At 46.9% G+C, this 21,408-nt stretch overlaps 1 long non-coding RNA gene across 1 annotated transcript; it reads right to left on the bottom strand.

Moving 5' to 3' along the window:
* Window positions 1-3,311: 3,311 nt before the first annotated feature.
* On the bottom strand, window positions 3,312-19,886 carry LOC143815814 (uncharacterized). The gene is made up of 2 exons (XR_013223808.1): window positions 17,056-19,886; window positions 3,312-3,739 (listed from the first exon to the last, which is right to left on the bottom strand). It is a non-coding gene; the product is annotated as an uncharacterized LOC143815814 (long non-coding RNA).
* Window positions 19,887-21,408: the final 1,522 nt, after the last annotated feature.

The following is a 21,408-nucleotide window of genomic DNA, read 5'->3' as shown; positions in this document are numbered from 1 at the left end:
GGTCACATGGTACCGCTCATTACAGTAATGAATATGCGGCTCCCTCCCATAGGGGTGGAGCCGCATATTCATTATTGTAATGAGTGGTAACGGTGACCGCTCAGTACAGGAAGAAGCAGCAGCGCCGGGGAAGCAGGGACTGCACCGCGCCAGGAGCAGGTGAGTATACGGGGAGTGGAGCACTGCGCTGCGCGATATTCACCTGCTCCTCGTTCCAGTTGCCGTCCATGTTCTGCAGTGATGCTGAGGTCAGAGGGCGCGATGACGTAGTTAGTGCGCGCCCTCTGCCTAAACATCAGTGCAGAGGAGGCAAAAGATGGAGTGGTGGCTGGACCGAAGTCAGGTGAATATTGAAAGTGCCGGGGGCCTGAGCGATGGAGAGGTGAGTATGTGATTTTTTTTTTTTTTTAATCGCAGTAACAGCAAATGGGGCAAATATCTGTATGGGGCATCTTATGGGGCCATAACATTTGTGCAGCACTATATGGGGCCATAATGTTTGTGCAGCACTATATGGGGGCCATAATGTTTGTGGAGCACTATATGGGGGCCATAATGTTTGTGCAGCACTATATGGGGGCCATAATGTTTGTGCAGCAGTATATTGGGGTCATAATGTTTGTGCAGCACTATATGGGGGCCATAACGTTTGTGCAGCACTATATGGGGGCCATAACGTTTGTGCAGCACTATATGGGTGTCATAATGTTTGTGCAGCACTATATGGGGCCATAATGTTTATGCAGCACTATATGGGGGCAATAATGCTTGTGCAGCACTATATGGGGGCCATAATGCTTGTGCAGCACTATATGGGGGCCATAATGTTTGTGCAGCACTATATGGGGGCCATAATGTTTGTGCAGCACTATATGGGGGCCATAATGTTTGTGCAGCACTATATGGGGCCATAATGTTTGTGCAGCACTATATGAGGGCCATAATGTTTGTGCAGCACTATATGGGGGCCATAACGTTTGTGCAGCACTATATGGGCGCCATAACGTTTGTGCAGCACTATATGGGGGTCATAACGTTTGTGCAGCACTATATGGGGGCCATAACATTTGTGCAGCACTATATGGGGGTCATAATGTTTGTGCAGCACTATATGGGTGTCATAATGTTTGTGCAGCACTATATGGGGGGCATTACGTTTATGCAGCACTATATGGGGGCAATAATGCTTGTGCAGCACTATATGGGGGCCATAACATTTGTGCAGCACTATATGGGGCCATAACGTTTGTGCAGCACTATATGGGGGTCATAACGTTTGTGCAGCACTATATGGGGGCCATAACGTTTGTGCAGCACTATATGGGGGTCATAACATTTGTGCAGCACTATATGGGGGCCATAATGTTTGTGCAGCACTATATGGGGGCCATAACATTTGTGCAGCACTATATGGGGGTCATAATGTTTGTGCAGCACTATATGGGGGCCATAACGTTTGTGCAGCACTATATGGGGCCATAACATTTGAGCAGCACTATAACGGGGCAAGTGTCTGTATGGAGCATCTTATGGGTCCATAACGTTTGTGCAGCACTATATGAGGCAAGTGTCTGTGTGGAGCATCTTATGGGGCCATAACGTTTGTGCAGCACTATAAGGGGCAAGTATCTGTATAGAGCATCTTATGGGGCCATAACGTTTGTGCAGCACTATAACGGGGCAAGTGTCTGTATAAAGCATCTTATGGGGCCATAACGTTTGTGCAGTACTATATGGGGCAAGTGTCTGTATAGAGCATCTTATGGGGCCATAACGTTTGTGCAGCACTATATGGGGCAAGTATCTGTATAGAGCATCTTATGGGGCCATAACCTTTGAGCAGCACTATAACGGGGCAAGTGTCTGTATAGAGCATCTTATGGGGCCATAACATTTGGGCAGCACTATAACGGGGCAAGTGTCTGTATAGAGCATCTTATGGGGCCATAACGTTTGTGCAGCACTATATGGGGCAAGTGTCTGTAAAGAGCATCTTATGGGGCCACAATGTTTGTGCAGCACTATATGGGGCAAGTGTCTGTATAGAGCATCTTATGGGGCCATAAAGTTTGTGCAGCACTATATGGGGCAAGTGTCTGTATGGAGCATCTTATGGGGCCATAATCAACGTTTCTGCAGCACTATATTGGGCAAATGTGTCTATGGTGCATCTTATGGGGCCATTATTAACCTTTATGCAGGATTATATGGGGCTCCTGATTCAATATGGATATTCAAAAACACTTAACCTACTGATGTCTCAATTAATTTTACTTTTATTGGTATCTATTTTAACATTATGGAGATTCAGGAATGTACCTTGGCTTGGTCATACAGTTTCAATAGAGTTAAGGTTCAAATGGGGGAGGGTTGGGGGGGGGGGGGCGCCAAACTGATCCTGTACCCCGGGTGCTGGAAAGGCTAGATACACCTCCGTCTTGCTGGGACAAAACAATGATCCGTTCTTAATCAAACTAACAAATTTTCATATATTTGCCACAACTAAGATGCAGTCACAGACCTCTTAGACTCCCTCCCTATCTGAGCTGCTCATATCCCATTAGTGCAGTTATTTGAGGATGGAGCACTTCTACCCTTGCAAGAACTACACAAAATACCAGGACTTTTGGGACTAACATTTTTACAGCATGGCAAACTCTCATATCTCTCCGGCCAGAGACATATTTCGATCGATTTCAATGGACCCCTGACCCTCTATGAACCACACCTCAACCACTAATTGTTGGAGATGTGAAGCGGATGAAGGTAGTTATAATCATATATAGTGGTCCTGCCCGTTGCTCTCCCCATTTTGGAACAAGTTAACTTCTACCATACGTAAAATATTAGGAAAATGTATTGTCGTGAAACCTGGAAATGTTTTTCTCAATCTCCCAATCTGGCCAAATGTTAGGAACACCACTAAATTGGCCCAATTCGTTCTGGCGGCGGGAAAATCCTTAATTCCAACATTTTGGAACTCTAAATCAGTACCCACCGCCCATCAGTTATACTCCAAAATTGAACAACTATACCACATTGAGGAACTGGCTGCGAGAATTAATCATACCTCGGCTATCCTTCATAACACTTGGAAGTCTTGGACCCAACTCCGGACACAGCCCACATTCTATGCTACATTATCGCCATAAATAATTATGTGTCCCAAGGTGTCACCGAACCTGTACCTCCCCTCCCCATTCCCCCCCCCCTTTCCACTCCTGTTCTCCTCTTTATCCTCTTCTCTTTACTTTTCTTGTTATATGTTAAAGTTAATCTGTTAAATCAAAATAAGAGAGTCAAAACGCATGTAATAACAATAATATTACGTTAGCTCTTTATTAGTAGACATTCGGAGCTTACTATGCTAACAAGACATTTGAATATTTGCATTTGTTATATTCATATTCTTCTAAAGCTGTTTGTTATCCTTAAAAATTTCAATAAAAAGAAAATTGACAGAAAGAAGGAACAAATGTAAATAAAGTCTTGTTTTACATTGCTGTGCATACATTCATTCTTTTTATTGCTTTATTGAGTGCTTTTTCAGGCAGGTTCCAGGTAGAATATACTTGAGAAAGACTCAGTGAAAGACTCAGTTCCAGATCATTAGCTAAGGAATCTTTTAGATACAATATGAGAATGTTCAGGGAATACTGGTCTGCCTACTGGTTTGTCTACATGCAGTATATACAGATGTGTTATTCCTTAACCTTCCTCTTTAGTATTTTTAGAATTCCTGTGATTAGGGTTGAGCGACTTTCATTTTTTTAAGATCGAGTAGGGTTTTGGGAAACCCGATTTTGTCCAGAGTCGAGTCGAGTGCAGTCGGCCGATTATCGCTAAAAGTCGGGGATCGACCGAAACACGAAACCCAATGCAAGTCAATGGGGAAGCATAGTCGGCAGTGAGTGGAGGCCAGGAAAACACCTACAGTGCCCATTTTAATGCCAAAAACATCCATTCTTGTTTCTGAAGCTTGCCAATCTTAATTAACTGTATAATAATAGTTGGGCATAAGGAATTGGGGGAAAGTTGTGGGGGGAGTAGGGCTGGCTCAAGTTTTTCGTGGGCCCAGGAAATGCGGACTACGTCACGGCGGTGTTGCAGGGAAAGGTAAGTATTTAAAAGTTGCAAGTGCTGTGATCCTGAGCAAGCAGGGGGGGCCCACTCGTTCGCATTGCCACTGGCACAGGGCCCCTCAAAGTACGGCGGTGTGTTTGCATGGCGGGGGCGCCTCCCACCAGCAGCGACACTTTTGCGTACTCTGAGGGGCCCTGTGCCAGTGACGTCGCCAACGAGTATGCCCCCCCACCTGATGAAGGAACCTGCACTTTCATCTGCACCTTCCTCTTTGTCCCTGTGTAAGGTGGTATAACATGCGGGAAGGGGAACCTTACTTTCAGCAGGGTCAGATTCTGGCTGTGTAGAGTACAAGGGGAATGTAGTGGTCTAGGTCAATGTACCAGCAGACTCATTTAGCAGTGGCTGGGCAATGGGCAGGATGAGGAGGAAACAGATATAGGGCCAAAGAATAAAGTAGGCTACATGCAGTTCAAAATTGGTAACAGGACTAAACAGGCGGCATTGCTTTGTTCAGTGGAGTAGCAAACCCAAGAGCAGCAGACACTGTTTCAAGGGCCTAACCACACTAGTAGGCCAAATGCAGTTTAATATCTGATAGTATAGGGCGAAAGCCAGAATGTGGAAGCTCAGCTTTGTTCAGTTGAGGACAACACCAGGGAGGGGCAGACACCTTTAGTAGGCCGGAAAAGCCTATTGCATTTTTTAAAATGGTAATTTGGAGCAGAAGGTTGAAGCTCAGCTTTATTTAGTTGAGGGCAACACCAGGGAGGGGCAGAAGCCGTTAGTAGGCCCTAACCACCATTTTTTTTTTTTTTAAAACCACTTAATGAGAGCCGGAAGGTTGAAGCTCAGCTTTATTTAGTTGAGGACAACACCAGGGAGGGGCAGAAGCCGTTAGTAGGCCCTAACCACCATTTTTTTTTTAAAACCACTTAATGAGAGCCGGAAGGTTGAAGCTCAGCTTTATTTAGTTGAGGACAACACCAGGGAGGGGCAGAAGCCGTTAGTAGGCCCTAACCACCATTTTTTTTTTAAAACCACTTAATGAGAGCCGGAAGGTTGAAGCTCAGCTTTATTTAGTTGAGGACAACACCAGGGAGGGGCAGAAGCCGTTAGTAGGCCCTAACCACCATTTTTTTTTTTTTTAAAACCACATAATGAGAGCCGGAAGGTTGAAGCTCAGCTTTATTTAGTTGAGGACAACACCAGGGAGGGGCAGAAGCCGTTAGTAGGCCCTAACCACCAATTTTTTTTTTTTTAAAACCACTTAATGAGAGCCGGAAGGTTGAAGCTCAGCTTTATTTAGTTGAGGACAACACCAGGGAGGGGCAGAAGCCGTTAGTAGGCCCTAACCACCATTTTTTTTTAAAAACCACTTAATGAGAGCCGGAAGGTTGAAGCTCAGCTTTATTTAGTTGAGGACAACACCAGGGAGGGGCAGAAGCCGTTAGTAGGCCCTAACCACCATTTTTTTTTTTAAAACCACATAATGAGAGCCGGAAGGTTGAAGCTCAGCTTTATTTAGTTGAGGACAACACCAGGGAGGGGCAGAAGCCGTTAGTAGGCCCTAACCACCATTTTTTTTTTTTTTAAAACCACTTAATGAGAGCCGGAAGGTTGAAGCTCAGCTTTATTTAGTTGAGGACAACACCAGGGAGGGGCAGAAGCCGTTAGTAGGCCCTAACCACCATTTTTTTTTTAAAACCACTTAATGAGAGCCGGAAGGTTGAAGCTCAGCTTTATTTAGTTGAGGACAACACCAGGGAGGGGCAGAAGCCGTTAGTAGGCCCTAACCACCATTTTTTTTTTTTTTAAAACCACATAATGAGAGCCGGAAGGTTGAAGCTCAGCTTTATTTAGTTGAGGACAACACCAGGGAGGGGCAGAAGCCGTTAGTAGGCCCTAACCACCAATTTTTTTTTTTTTAAAACCACTTAATGAGAGCCGGAAGGTTGAAGCTCAGCTTTATTTAGTTGAGGACAACACCAGGGAGGGGCAGAAGCCGTTAGTAGGCCCTAACCACCATTTTTTTTTAAAAACCACTTAATGAGAGCCGGAAGGTTGAAGCTCAGCTTTATTTAGTTGAGGACAACACCAGGGAGGGGCAGAAGCCGTTAGTAGGCCCTAACCACCATTTTTTTTTTTTAAAACCACATAATGAGAGCCGGAAGGTTGAAGCTCAGCTTTATTTAGTTGAGGACAACACCAGGGAGGGGCAGAAGCCGTTAGTAGGCCCTAACCACCATTTTTTTTTTTTTTAAAACCACTTAATGAGAGCCGGAAGGTTGAAGCTCAGCTTTATTTAGTTGAGGACAACACCAGGGAGGGGCAGAAGCCGTTAGTAGGCCCTAACCACCATTTTTTTTTTAAAACCACTTAATGAGAGCCGGAAGGTTGAAGCTCAGCTTTATTTAGTTGAGGACAACACCAGGGAGGGGCAGAAGCCGTTAGTAGGCCCTAACCAAAGTTGAAGGCCAAATGCAGTTTAATTTCTGATACTATAGGCCGAAAGCCAGAAGGTGGAAGTTCCGATTTAGACAGTGGAGGACAATTTGAATTAGGGACTGCAGACAGACTTAGTAGGCTGTCCCCTGTGGACCATGCATCCACCACATTAACCCATTGCGCCGTAATGGACACGTAATCTTCCGTGGCCATGCCTACAGGTCCATGCGTCTGTTGTCAGGTGCACCTTTGTACTCACAGATTGCCAGAGTGCATGGACAATGCGGTCTTCTACATGCTGGTGGAGGGTTGGGATGGCTTTTCTCGCAAAAGAAGTGTCGACTGGTTAGCTTGTAGCGTGGTACAGCGTAGTCCATCATGGCCTTATTAATAGTAAATAAAATATATAACTAGGCTCTATGAACTTTTAAATAGGTTCCAGGGGTACACGGGCAGCATTGGTGTGGTCAGTGGAGGAGTATTGCAAGTAGGGGCTGCAGACAGGCTATCAAAGGCCTAAAATAACAAACAGTAGGCAGTCATGGCAGTTTTACATCGGTTACATGGATACACAGGCAGGCACTCCAGGCAGCATTGTGCTCAGTGGAGGAGTATTGCAAGTAGGGGCCGCAGACAGGCTATCAAAGGCCTAAAATAACAAACAGTAGGCAGTCATGGCAGTTTTACATCGGTTACATGGATACACAGGCAGGCACTCCAGGCAGCATTGTGGTCAGTGGAGGAGTATTGCAAGTAGGGGCCGCAGACAGGCTATCAAAGGCCTAAAATAACAAACAGTAGGCAGTCATGGCAGTTTTACATCGGTTACATGGATACACAGGCAGCTAGGTGGTGAGTGGAGGAGTATTTAAAGTAAGGACCGCAGACAGGCTATCAAAGGCCTAACATAACAAACAATAGGCTCATGGCAGTTTTACAGCGGTTACATGGATACACGGGCAGGCAGCTTGGTGGTGAGTGGAGGAGTATTTAAAGTATGGACCGCAGACAGGCTTCGAAGGCCTAACACAATAAAATGGGCTGGCTGTAGGCACTTTAAAATTGGTTCCAGGGGTACACGGGCAGCAGTGGTCTGGTCAGTGGAGGCCTAGTGGAAGGAGGGACCGCAGACAGGCTTCGAAGGCCTAACACAATAAAATGGGCTGGCTGTAGGCACTTTAAAATTGGTTCCAGGGGTACACGGGCAGCAGTGGTCTGGTCAGTGGAGGCCTAGTGGAAGGAGGGACCGCAGACAGGCTTCGAAGGCCTAACACAATAAAATGGGCTGGCTGTAGGCACTTTAAAATTGGTTCCAGGGGTACACGGGCAGCAGTGGTCTGGTCAGTGGAGGCCTAGTGGAAGTATGGACCGCAGACAGGCTTCGAAGGCCTAACACAATAAAATGGGCTGGCTGTAGGCACTTTAAAATTGGTTCCAGGGGTACACGGGCAGCAGTGGTCTGGTCAGTGGAGGCCTAGTGGAAGGAGGGACCGCAGACAGGCTTCGAAGGCCTAACACAATAAAATGGGCTGGCTGTAGGCACTTTAAAATTGGTTCCAGGGGTACACGGGCAGCAGTGGTCTGGTCAGTGGAGGCCTAGTGGAAGTATGGACCGCAGACAGGCTTCGAAGGCCTAACACAATAAAATGGGCTGGCTGTAGGCACTTTAAAATTGGTTCCAGGGGTACACGGGCAGCAGTGGTCTGGTCAGTGGAGGCCTAGTGGAAGGAGGGACCGCAGACAGGCTTCGAAGGCCTAACACAATAAAATGGGCTGGCTGTAGGCACTTTAAAATTGGTTCCAGGGGTACACGGGCAGCAGTGGTCTGGTCAGTGGAGGCCTAGTGGAAGGAGGGACCGCAGACAGGCTTCGAAGGCCTAACACAATAAAATGGGCTGGCTGTAGGCACTTTAAAATTGGTTCCAGGGGTACACGGGCAGCAGTGGTCTGGTCAGTGGAGGCCTAGTGGAAGGAGGGACCGCAGACAGGCTTCGAAGGCCTAACACAATAAAATGGGCTGGCTGTAGGCACTTTAAAATTGGTTCCAGGGGTACACGGGCAGCAGTGGTCTGGTCAGTGGAGGCCTAGTGGAAGGAGGGACCGCAGACAGGCTTCGAAGGCCTAACACAATAAAATGGGCTGGCTGTAGGCACTTTAAAATTGGTTCCAGGGGTACACGGGCAGCAGTGGTCTGGTCAGTGGAGGCCTAGTGGAAGTATGGACCGCAGACAGGCTTCGAAGGCCTAACACAATAAAATGGGCTGGCTGTAGGCACTTTAAAATTGGTTCCAGGGGTACACGGGCAGCAGTGGTCTGGTCAGTGGAGGACTAGTGGAAGTATGGACCGCAGACAGGCTTCGAAGGCCTAACACAATAAAATGGGCTGGCTGTAGGCACTTTAAAATTGGTTCCAGGGGTACACGGGCAGCAGTGGTCTGGTCAGTGGAGGACTAGTGGAAGGAGGGAGCGCAGAAAGGCTTCAAAGGCCTAAAATAACAAACAATAGGCTCATGGCAGTTTTACAGCGGTTACATGGATACACGGGCAGGCAGCTTGGTGGTCAGTGGAGGAGTAGGGACCGCAGACAGGCTATCAAAGGCCTAAAATAACAAACAATAGGCTCATGGCAGTTTTACAGCGGTTACATGGATACACGGGCAGGCAGCTTGGTGCTGAGTGGAGGAGTAGTGCAAGGAGTGTCTGTCCCAGTACTCCCAAAATATAAATAGATGTTAATGTCTCGCAAAACAACCAAAACAAAAAAAAAGATGGCATACTTAGGTACAGGGGTGGGCTCATCTGCTGTGTTTCTGACATAGTAATTTGGCAGTAACTATTTAATGGTGCCAATATAGGACACAGACACAGACTACTTTAAGTTGCATCATAGATGTCTACAAATTTGTATTGTCAGTGCCAGACATTGAATGATGTCAGCGAATAGACTAAAGATTGGTGGAGCTGTGCGACATAATTTTGCACGTAGTACAGCCCAGTTTGAGCTGGGGTAGGGGGGAACTCTCTTGAGGCCGGCGGGACCGCCCCAGGGCCACTCATGTTACAACGGTGTGTCTGACGTTGGGTGCGCACCACCACCGCCAGAGACACTACATTGTACTATGAGGGACCCAGTAGCAATGCCGTCAACCAAAAGCGAGCACACCCACCTCTTCAGACAAACAGCAGTCTCACGGGTGCTTGCGCCAAGTCGCGATACCACGGCCCCGTGTGGGGAGTTTGGCCATTTAGGGAGGTGTAAACATGTCGTATGCTGTACAATCTGCAGCAGCAAATTAGACATTAGAAAAGTAATTCACAGGCAAGAGCTTTTCATAGGAAAGCTAGGTGTCGGCCGGGCAAGGTGGGGCAAAAGATTTTGAAATCCAGTTGTGGTTCATTTTAATGAATGTTAGATCGTCAACATTTTGGGTAGCCAGACGAGTCCTTTTTTCGGTTAATATTGACCCTGCAGCACTGAATACTCTTTCTGATAGGACACTTGCTGCCGGGCAAGCAAGCTCCTGCAATGCATATTCTGCCAATTCTGGCCAGGTGTCTAATTTGGAGGCCCAGTAATCAAATGGGAATGACGGTTGAGGGAGAACATCGATAAGGGATGAAAAATAGTTAGTAACCATACTGGACAAATGTTGTCTCCTGTCACTTTCAATTGATGCAGCAGTACCTGTCCTGTCTGCGGTCATAGCAAAATCACTCCACAACCTGGTCAGAAAACCCCTCTGTCCAACGCCACTTCTGATGTGTGCACCCCTAACACTCCTAGTCTGCTGCCCCCTGGAGCTCGTGTGAGAACGATCACGTGCGCTGTGTGCTGGGAATGCCTGAAGCAAACGGTCAACAAGAGTTGATTGTTTGGTTGCTAATATTAGTTCCAAGTTCTCATGTGGCATAACATTTTGCAATTTGCCTTTATAGCGTGGATCAAGGAGGCAGGCCAACCAGTAATCGTCATCGTTCATCATTTTCGTAATGCGTGTGTCCCTTTGTAGGATACGTAAGGCATAATCCGCCATGTGGGCCAAAGTTCCACTTGTCAAATCTCCGGTTGTGATTGGTTGAGGGGCAGTTGCAGGCAAATCTACGTCACTTGTGTCCCTCAAAAAACCAGAACCCGGCCGTGACACGCAACCAATTTCCTGTGCCCCCGTGAAAGTTTCCGCATTAAAAATATACTCATCCCCATCATCCTCCTCGTCCTCCACCTCCTCTTCGCCCGCTACCTCGTCCTGTACACTGCCCTGACCAGACAATGGCTGACTGTCATCAAGGCTTCCCTCTTCCTCTGGTGCAGACGCCTGCTCCTTTATGTGCGTCAAACTTTGCATCAGCAGACGCATTAGGGGGATGCTCATGCTTATTACGGCGTTGTCTGCACTAACCAGCCGTGTGCATTCCTCAAAACACTGAAGGACTTGACACATGTCTTGTATCTTCGACCACTGCACACCTGACAACTCCATGTCTGCCATCCTACTGCCTGCCCGTGTATCCTCCCACAAATAAATAACAGCACGCCTCTGTTCGCACAGTCTCTGAAGCATGTGCAGTGTTGAGTTCCACCTTGTTGCAACGTCTATGATTAGGCGATGCTGGGGAAGGTTCAAAGACCGCTGATAGGTCTGCATACGGCTGGCGTGTACAGGCGAACGTCGGATATGTGAGCAAAGTGCACGCACTTTGAGGAGCAGGTCGGAGAACCCAGGATAAGTTTTCAATAAGCACTGCACCACCAGGTTTAAGGTGTGAGCCAGGCAAGGAATGTGTTTCAGTTGGGAAAGGGAGATGGCAGCCATGAAATTCCTTCCGTTATCACTCACTACCTTGCCTGCCTCAAGATCTACTGTGCCCAGCCACGACTGCGTTTCTTGTTGCAAGAACTCGGACAGAACTTCCGCGGTGTGTCTGTTGTCGCCCAAACACTTCATAGCCAATACAGCCTGCTGACGCTTGGCAGTAGCTGGCCCATAATGGGACAACTGGTGTGCAACAGTGTCATCTGCCGATGGAGTGGTTGGCCGACTGCGTTCTGTGGAAGAGCTGTAGCTTCTGCAGGAGGACGAGGAGGAGGAGGAGGGGGTGCGAACGCCTACAGCCAACTGTTTCCTAGACCGTGGGCTAGGCACAACTGTCCCTAAATTGATGTCGCCTGTGGACCCTGCATCCACCACATTCACCCAGTGTGCCGTGATGGACACATAACGTCCCTGGCCATGCCTACTGGTCCATGCATCTGTAGTCAGGTGCACCTTTGTACTCACAGATTGCCTGAGTGCATGGACGATGCGCTGTTTAACATGCTGGTGCAGGGCTGGGATGGCTTTTCTGGAAAAAAAGTGTCGACTGGGTAGCTCGTATCGTGGTTCAGCGTACTCCATCAGGGCTTTGAAAGCTTCGCTTTCAACTAACCGGTAGGGCATCATCTCTAACGAGATTAGTCTAGCTATGTGGGCGTTAAAACCCTGTGTACGCGGATGCGAGGATAAGTACTTCCTTTTTCTAACCAGAGTCTCATGTAGGGTGAGCTGGACTGGAGAGCTGTAGATCGTGGAACTTTCGGGTGTGCCGGTGGACATGGCAGACTGAGAGACGGTTGGAGACGGTATTGTTTCCGCCGGTGCCCTACATGCAATATTTCCTCCTACAAAACTGGTGATTCCCTGACCCTGACTGCTTTTGGCTGGCAAAGAAACCTGCACAGATACTGCCGGTGGTGCGGAAAATGGTGGCCTTACAGTGACGGAAGGGATGTTGCGTTGCTGACTAGCTTCATTGGCCGAGGGTGCTACAACCTTGAGGGACGTTTGGTAGTTAGTCCAGGCTTGAGAATGCATGGTGGTTAAGTGTCTATGCATGCAACTAGTATTTAGACTTTTCAGATTCTGACCTCTGCTTAAGCTAGTTGAACATTTTTGACAGATGACTTTGCGCTGATCAGTTGGATGTTGTTTAAAAAAATGCCAGACTGCACTCTTCCTAGACTCTGATCCCTTTTCAGGGATTGCAGACTGAGCTTTAACCGGATGGCAACGCTGTGCTCCAACAGGTTTTGGCTTTGACACGCGTTTTGGTCCAGATACGGGCCCGGCAGATGGAACCTGTTGCGATGTTGATGCCTGCTGCGGCCCCTCCTCCACCTCCGCTTCTGAACTACTGCCGCCTGCACCCTGTTCCCCCAATGGCTGCCAATCGGGGTCAATAACTGGGTCATCTATTACCTCCTCTTCGAGCTCGTGTGCAACTTCGTCTGTGTCACTGTGTCGGTCGGTGGTATAGCGTTCGTGGCGGGGCAACATAGTCTCATCAGGGTCTGATTGTGGATCTGTACCCTGAGAGGGCAATGTGGTGGTCTGAGTCAAAGGAGCAGCATAGTACTCTGGCTGTGGCTGTGCATCAGTGCACTCCATGTCAGAATATACTTGTAATGGGCATGGCCTGTTAAATGTTTCACTTTCTAAGCCAGGGACGGTATGTGTAAAGAGCTCCATGGAGTGACCCGTTGTGTCGCCTGCTGCATCCTTCTCTCTTGTTGTAGTTTTTGCTGAGGAGGACAAGGAAGCGACTTGTCCCTGACCGTGAACATCCACAAGCGACGCGCTGCTTTTACATTTACCAGTTTCGGAAGAGGAGGCAAAAGAGCTAGAGGCTGAGTCTGCAATGTAAGCCAAAACTTGCTGTTGCTGCTCCGCCTTTAAAAGCGGTTTTCCTACTCCCAGAAAAGAGAGCGTTCGAGGCCTTGTGTAGCCTGACGACGAAACTGGCTCCACAGCTCCAGACTTAGGTGGAATATTTTTATCCCCACGACCACCTGATGCTCCACTACCACTACCATCATTACCAGCTGACAATGAACGCCCACGACGACCTCTTGCACCAGACTTCCTCATTGTTTTAAAATCTTAACCAAAGTAACTTTATTTGTTGCTATCAAACAACTTACACGGTGAGCTATAACTTCAGTATGATTTCAATATCCCTTAACAGGTTGGTGAGACCACAAGGAAAATCAGGCACAATGTTACACACTCTGTTTTCTGTGGCACAAAATCACAGAGATGACACACACGCAGGACTGTCACTCAAGCACTAATGTCAATATTAATCTCCCACCTAATTTATTTATTTTTTTTTCTCAGGGAGACTTTAGAAACCAAATAATATTAAAAAAAAAAAAAAAAAGGCTTTCTATGGCCCACAATTAGAGAGAGAGAGGTGGCACAACCAGGAGTCAAGACTGGCGCACAAGCTGAAAGGGCAATATTACTCTCCCACTGTTTTTTATGTTTTTTTTGTTTTTTTCAGGGAGACTTTAGAAACCAAATAATATTAAAAAAACCAAAAAAAAAAAAGGCTTTCTATGGCCCACTGAATGAAAGGGAGAGAGGTGGCACACCCAGGAGTCAAGACTGGCACACAAGCTGAAAGGGCAATATTACTCTCCCACTGTTTTTTTATGTATTTTTTGTTTTTTCAGGGAGACTTTAGAAACCCAATAATATTTAAAAAAAAAAATAAATAGGCTTTCTATGGCCCACTGAATGAGAGGGAGAGAGGTGGCACACCCAGGAGTCAAGACTGGCACACAAGCTGAAAGGGCAATATTACTCTCCCACTGTTTTTTTATGTATTTTTTGTTTTTTCAGGGAGACTTTAGAAACCCAATAATATTTAAAAAAAAAAATAAATAGGCTTTCTATGGCCCACTGAATGAGAGGGAGAGAGGTGGCACACCCAGGAGTCAAGACTGGCACACAAGCTGAAAGGGCAATATTACTCTCCCACTGTTTTTTTAGGTTTTTTTTTTTTTTTCAGGGAGAATTAGAAACCAAATAATATTAAAAAAAAAAAAAATAGGCTTTCTATGGCCCACTGAATGAAAGGGAGAGAGGTGGCACACCCAGGAGTCAAGACTGGCACACAAGCTGAAAGGGCAATATTACTCTCCCACTGTTTTTTTATGTATTTTTTGTTTTTTCAGGGAGACTTTAGAAACCCAATAATATTTAAAAAAAAAAATAAATAGGCTTTCTATGGCCCACTGAATGAGAGGGAGAGAGGTGGCACACCCAGGAGTCAAGACTGGCACACAAGCTGAAAGGGCAATATTACTCTCCCACTGTTTTTTTAGGTTTTTTTTTTTTTTTCAGGGAGAATTAGAAACCAAATAATATTAAAAAAAAAAAAATAGGCTTTCTATGGCCCACTGAATGAAAGGGAGAGAGGTGGCACACCCAGGAGTCAAGACTGGCACACAAGCTGAAAGGGCAATATTACTCTCCCACTGTTTTTTTATGTATTTTTTGTTTTTTTCAGGGAGACTTTAGAAACCCAATAATATTTAAAAAAAAAAATAAATAGGCTTTCTATGGCCCACTGAATGAGAGGGAGAGAGGTGGCACACCCAGGAGTCAAGACTGGCACACAAGCTGAAAGGGCAATATTACTCTCCCACTGTTTTTTTATGTATTTTTTGTTTTTTTCAGGGAGACTTTAGAAACCCAATAATATTTAAAAAAAAAAATAAATAGGCTTTCTATGGCCCACTGAATGAGAGGGAGAGAGGTGGCACACCCAGGAGTCAAGACTGGCACACAAGCTGAAAGGGCAATATTACTCTCCCACTGTTTTTTTAGGTTTTTTTTTTTTTTCAGGGAGACTTTAGAAACCAAATAATATTAAAAAAAAAAAAAAAAAAAAAAAAAATAGGCTTGCTATAGCCCACTGAATGAGAGATAGCACACACAGCAGTGGCACACAAGCCCTTACTGAGGCCAATATTTTTCTCCCACTGATTGATGTAGTGTTTTTGTGTTGAGGTAGAATTTAGAACACAAATCACGGAAAAAATAAATAGGCTTTCTATGGCCCACTGAATGAAAGGGAGAGAGGTGGCACACCCAGGAGTCAAGACTGGCACACAAGCTGAAAGGGCAATATTACTCTCCCACTGTTTTTTTATGTATTTTTTGTTTTTTCAGGGAGACTTTAGAAACCCAATAATATTTAAAAAAAAAAATAAATAGGCTTTCTATGGCCCACTGAATGAGAGGGAGAGAGGTGGCACACCCAGGAGTCAAGACTGGCACACAAGCTGAAAGGGCAATATTACTCTCCCACTGTTTTTTTAGGTTTTTTTTTTTTTTTCAGGGAGAATTAGAAACCAAATAATATTAAAAAAAAAAAAATAGGCTTTCTATGGCCCACTGAATGAAAGGGAGAGAGGTGGCACACCCAGGAGTCAAGACTGGCACACAAGCTGAAAGGGCAATATTACTCTCCCACTGTTTTTTTATGTATTTTTTGTTTTTTTCAGGGAGACTTTAGAAACCCAATAATATTTAAAAAAAAAAATAAATAGGCTTTCTATGGCCCACTGAATGAGAGGGAGAGAGGTGGCACACCCAGGAGTCAAGACTGGCACACAAGCTGAAAGGGCAATATTACTCTCCCACTGTTTTTTTAGGTTTTTTTTTTTTTTCAGGGAGACTTTTGAAACCAAATAATATTAAAAAAAAAAAAAAAAAAAAAATATAGGCTTGCTATAGCCCACTGAATGATAGCGCACACACAGCAGTGGCACACAAGCCCTGACTGAGGCCAATATTTTTCTCCCACTGATTGATGTAGTGTTTCTGTGTTGAGGTAGATTTTAGAACACAAATCACGGAAAAAATAAATAGGCTTTCTATGGCCCACTCAGTGAGAGATGGCACACACAGGGATGGCACTGTAGCAGAAATGCCAATCTTAATCTCCCACAAAAAAAAAACAAAAAAAAAAAAAAACTGTCCTACAATTACTATCTCCCTGCAGTAATGTAAGCCAGGTATGGCAGGCAGCAATAGGAGTGGACTGATGCACAAATTAAATAAAAAGTGTGGACAAACAAAAAAGATAGCTGTGCAGAAAGGAAGGAACAAGAGGATATGTGCTTTGAAAAAAGCAGTTGGTTTCCACAGTGGCGTACACACAGCAATACAGCTATCACGGAGCCTTCTAGGGCAGCCCAATGAGCTACAGCGCTGAGGGGAAAAAAAAAAAAAAATAGCTTCCACTGTTCCTGCACACCGAAGGTGGTGTTGGACAGTGGAAATCGCTGCAGCACAAGCGGTTTGGTGGTTAGTGGACCCTGCCTAACGCTCTCCCTGCTTCTGATGAAGCGGCAGCAACCTCTCCCTAAGCTCAGATCAGCAGCAGTAAGATGGCGGTCGGCGGGAACGCCCCTTTATAGCCCCTGTGACGCCGCAGACAGCAAGCCAATCACTGCAATGCCCTTCTCTAAGATGGTGGGGACCAGGATCTATGTCATCACGCTGCCCACACTCTGCGTTCACCTTCATTGGCTGAGAAATGGCGCTTTTCGCGTCATTGAAACGCGACTTTGGCGCGAAAGTCGCGTACCGCATGGCCGACAAGCACAGGGGTCGGATCGGGTTTCATGAGACGCCGACTTAGCCAAAAGTCGGCGACTTTTGAAAATGATCGACCCGTTTCGCTCAACCCTACCTGTGATACTCTTGCTCATCTTCTCCTCAGATATCTCAAGCAAACAGAAAAGGTAAGGAAGGACATATATGTACACTCATTCTACCAGCATTGTGAGAAGAAGAAATAATAGAAAGAAGTAGAAAATGCAATAAATGTGATATCAATGTATGGTGGGTGTGTGTATAAGTATGTCCATGTGTATGGTGAGCAATTGTATAAGTATGTCCATGTGCATGGTGAGCGGGTGTATGATTGGGTTCATGTGTATGATGTGCGAGTGTACGAGTATTTCCATGTGTATGATGAGTACTTGGGTTCATGTGTATGGTGAGGAAGCTTACAAGTGTGTCCATGTGTATGGTGAGCGAGTTTATCAGTATGTGCATTTGCATGGTGAGCGAGTGTATGATTGGGTTCATGTGTATAGTGAGGGAGCTTATAAGTGTGTCCATGTGTATGGTTAGCGAGTGTATAAATATGTCCATGTGCATGGTGAGCGAGTGTATGACTGGGTTCATGTGTATGGTGAGCGAGTGTATGAGTATTTCCATGTGTATGGTGAGCGAGTGTATAAGTATGCCCATGTGTATGGTTAGCGAGTGTTTGATTGGGTTCATGTGCATGGTGAGCGAGTGTATGATTGGGTTCATGTGCATGGTGAGCGAGTGTATGTGCAGCGCAACAGAGTCCTGGTCGTTGCAGTATTGACGCTCCGCCACTAAGGGGAGTGATGCTACGTCTGATGGCACTTAAGGAGTTCACCTGACCAGGTATCACAGTCACACATTACACGTCACATTCTGGCCACCAGGGGGAGCAAAGGGTTCTATGTATTAGGCCACTCCTCACAATCTGGTAAAACTGGGGGCCGGATAGGAAGTTAGTCAGAAGCTGACTGGGTTGGACCCAGGCAACATCCTGTGGCAGAGGGTGTTGCGGGTGAAGATTCAGGGGGGTCTCTGTCAGGGGTGGGATCCTGACAGTGGCCTAGCGAACAGAACAGAACGTTACGGAGCCGCGCCTGCACCCGTTGCGGTGGCATCCTAAGAAAGGAAACGAAGCGAGGTTTACTGTGGAGAAGTGAGAAATGAGATCGCTGCAAAAAGGAGATAAAGCCAGTAGGAGTCGTGCCTTAAGATCATGGCAACATCCTACTGAGGCGTGTAGACGGTGGCCGGAACGCCGAGGAAGTATTTGGCTCCAAGCATTACTTCAAACAGCGGCAGGGCAGTTAATTATAGGTTGGCTGCCTCACCTAAATCACCTAAGCAGACATAGGGGGCAATTGTGGGAGAGGGGCGACGCTAGGGTCCCGGAAGAACTCCAGGCCTACCCGTCATACGGGTGCATCCTATCAATATCATCTGGGGGACGGAGAAGGAACATCAGAATAGATACGAGTTGTGAGAGAAGAACATCAGAAACAGACACAACAGTTGTGAGGACTATCCCGTGGTGCTCAGCAGGGAGGTACTACAACACACAGGCGCTAGAAGGTAGGCACTGATTTCCACCTGCAAAGGAAACTCTGGATATGCCTTCGGACCGGCCGGTCTCAGCCAGCCCTGTTAGCAGTACTGTGGATTGTGGATCCTGAAGCCTTCACTAAAGAGGTAAAGAGACTGCAACCCTGTGTCCTCGTTATTCACTGCGACTTGCACCATGCACCACCATCACACCTTTCACTGGACGCCCCTTAGCAGGGTCACGGACCGGGTCTAGCCACCGTGACAACCCCAGGACCGAGACAGAGAGGCCCAGGACCAAGACAGAGAGGCCCGGTACCGAGTACCCCGCGGCCCTGCTTTTGGGGGCGCTCCAACTTGGCGTCACGAACAGGATCTACTTAAGCCTGAAGAACCAGGTCATGTGTGCCTTGGAACTGTGTCTGAATTGTGCTTGAACTGTGATTTATTGCAAAGACTGTGTATTGGCACTTCCCATCAAAACCACTGCAATTACAGCGCTAAGAGGAGCGCAGGAGAAGAAGAAGGGCGTGGAAGTGGGCGTTGACAAGCTGAAGAGCGCGAAAGACAATGGCCGCCAAGTCTGAATATTTCTGTTTCCTGAGGACGTGTCCGTCAGCGGCTGAGACCCACCTCCTGATCTTCTATGGCGGGCGGAGACCGAAGAAACGAAACTATGACTCAGATGAGGTGGGACTGGAGACCAGAGAAGGCCTACGGAAGAGAATGGCCCCGCACCGACCCCGGTCACCGGAGGATTACTCCGACATGCCCTCGTTGGAGGATTTCGACCCGCGGGAGCTGTCGATGGGGCATCCCATGCCTGAACGATCCCCAGCCCGTACGCCTCCCTCAGGAGAGTGGAGTGGCGCCGAAGGAGTTACCTCAAGTGAGGGTACACGGTGCCTTGACTCCCGGGGAGGGCTCCTCACCTACGTACCTGACCCAGTCACCACCACAACCACTGGTGCCCCGGTGGCCCCGCCGCCGGTCCCCAAATTACCGGGGGGGCACGACCTCGGGCCCTTCCCTTGGGGAGAGTATCGGAACCACCTAATCGCGGAGTTCCAGCAAGAAGTGGAGCGGGAAGCGCGAGGTGAGCTGCTGGATGGCTCCTTGCCGAAATGGGGCGTTGTGATAGTCTACCAGCCTCAGGAAGGGAAGGGCTTCGTCCAAGAAATTGGAGCGGCCCTGAGAGTTCGCATCACCCGGGACGAGGTGGAGCCCTGCCTGTGTGGAGACGGCGCCAAGTCCTTCCTGAATCTGGGAGATGTGGTGACGTACCGCCGACATCTCAAGGGCAGAAGTTGGTGGGCCTGGGACATGCAGCGCTGTACAGCCGTCCTGGCGGTATCCAGAACCGAGGGGGAGGAGCTTGCTGCCGAAGCAGCTGCAGCAGCCTCTGCCGCCGCCAGCATCCACCGGCCCACGCAGACACTCATCGCGGTGCACGACCTGGTCGTGCAGAAGACCCAAACCCATGAAGTGTACCTGGCATCGGGAGTAGACTTGGAGTCAAGCCTGCCTGGGACACAGAGGGCCACCTGTCAGGTAAAGCCCCGGTGGAGGCCGCCAGAATCAGAGTAAGATCCTAATGCCCTGAAACTGTAAATAGTTAACTGTTTGTTTCCCTGCTTTTTGCTGCTAATACCCGACCAGGGTTATTCTTAAAGGGATCCCTTTGTTTACCCGGGATCCCTATTGCTTTTTATTTTTGCTCTTGTTTTATTTTTGCTTTTGTTTATCAATGTTACAAAGACTGCCGAATCATGGATGGTGAATGGTTCACAAACTGTATTGTAAATAGTTTGCACCTTCTTAAAGGTGCCCCTTTCTGGTTTTACAAAAGAGAGAGCTTTTTGAAGAGACTGTTCCCGAGTACAGCATGGAAGCTCTTGCCTTAAACGGACTTGCAGATAGAAAGAGTCTGCATTACCTCCAAGAGACTTGGTTCCCTCTTAAAGGGAACGTTCACCAGTTGCACTTAAAGTATAATGTTGCCTTAAAGAAATTAGATGGTAATAATGTTTTGCATAGAAGTAATATGTAGTTAGCTAGATAGTTATAGAGAATGTTTAATAATGTTACTAGAGAATGAGGACAGGAAAGAGTTGAAAGCCGAATTTCAATAAAGTAAACCCGTAGGGGTTAGTAAGTGAGTCCTCCTGAGAGCCATAGAGAGATGGTTAATTGATCCTGTACTAAGAAAAGAGGCAGTAGGCCTGGGCAGATAGACAGGCAGTCCTGCATATGAAAAATCATAAAAAGTAAAAAGAAGAGTGTTGCACTTAGAAGAGAGAAATAAAGAAAAAGTTAATTTATATTTTAGAGTTTTATAGTAAGCCTTTAGTGGGTTCAGCTTATACGCCCTTAAAGGAAAAGTTAAATTATTGTTCAGAATTTGCACTTAGTAGAATACCCGGCTGGGTAATAGAAGTTATTTATAGTATGTTATTTAAAAATATTTAACCATGTTTTGTTTGTAACGTTCAAGAGTCCTCACCCCCCATAAAGGGAAGCACTGTTATATTTACTTGTTCATTGCATTTCAAAATTTTGTATGTCTTTTACTGACATGTATTGTTGTTTTCTTCCCAGTCCGGGAGTACTGGATTTTACCAGGGGGGAGTGCAGTGCCCCAGAGTCCTGGTCGTTGCAGTACTGACGCTCCGCCACTAAGGGGAGTGATGGTACGTCTGATGGCACTTAAGGAGTTCACCTGACCAGGTATCACAGTCACACATTACACGTCACATTCTGGCCACCAGGGGGAGCAAAGGGTTCTATGTATTAGGCCACTCCTCACAATCTGGTAAAACTGGGGGCCGGATAGGAAGTTAGTCAGAAGCTGACTGGGTTGGACCCAGGCAACATCCTGTGGCAGAGGGTGTTGCGGGTGAAGATT

The sequence above is a fragment of the Ranitomeya variabilis genome, chromosome 3, assembly GCF_051348905.1.
Source record: "Ranitomeya variabilis isolate aRanVar5 chromosome 3, aRanVar5.hap1, whole genome shotgun sequence".
NCBI lineage: Eukaryota > Metazoa > Chordata > Amphibia > Anura > Dendrobatidae > Ranitomeya > Ranitomeya variabilis.
The sequence above is the reverse complement of the archived record's forward strand: the minus strand, read 5'-3'. Positions and strand labels throughout refer to the sequence as shown.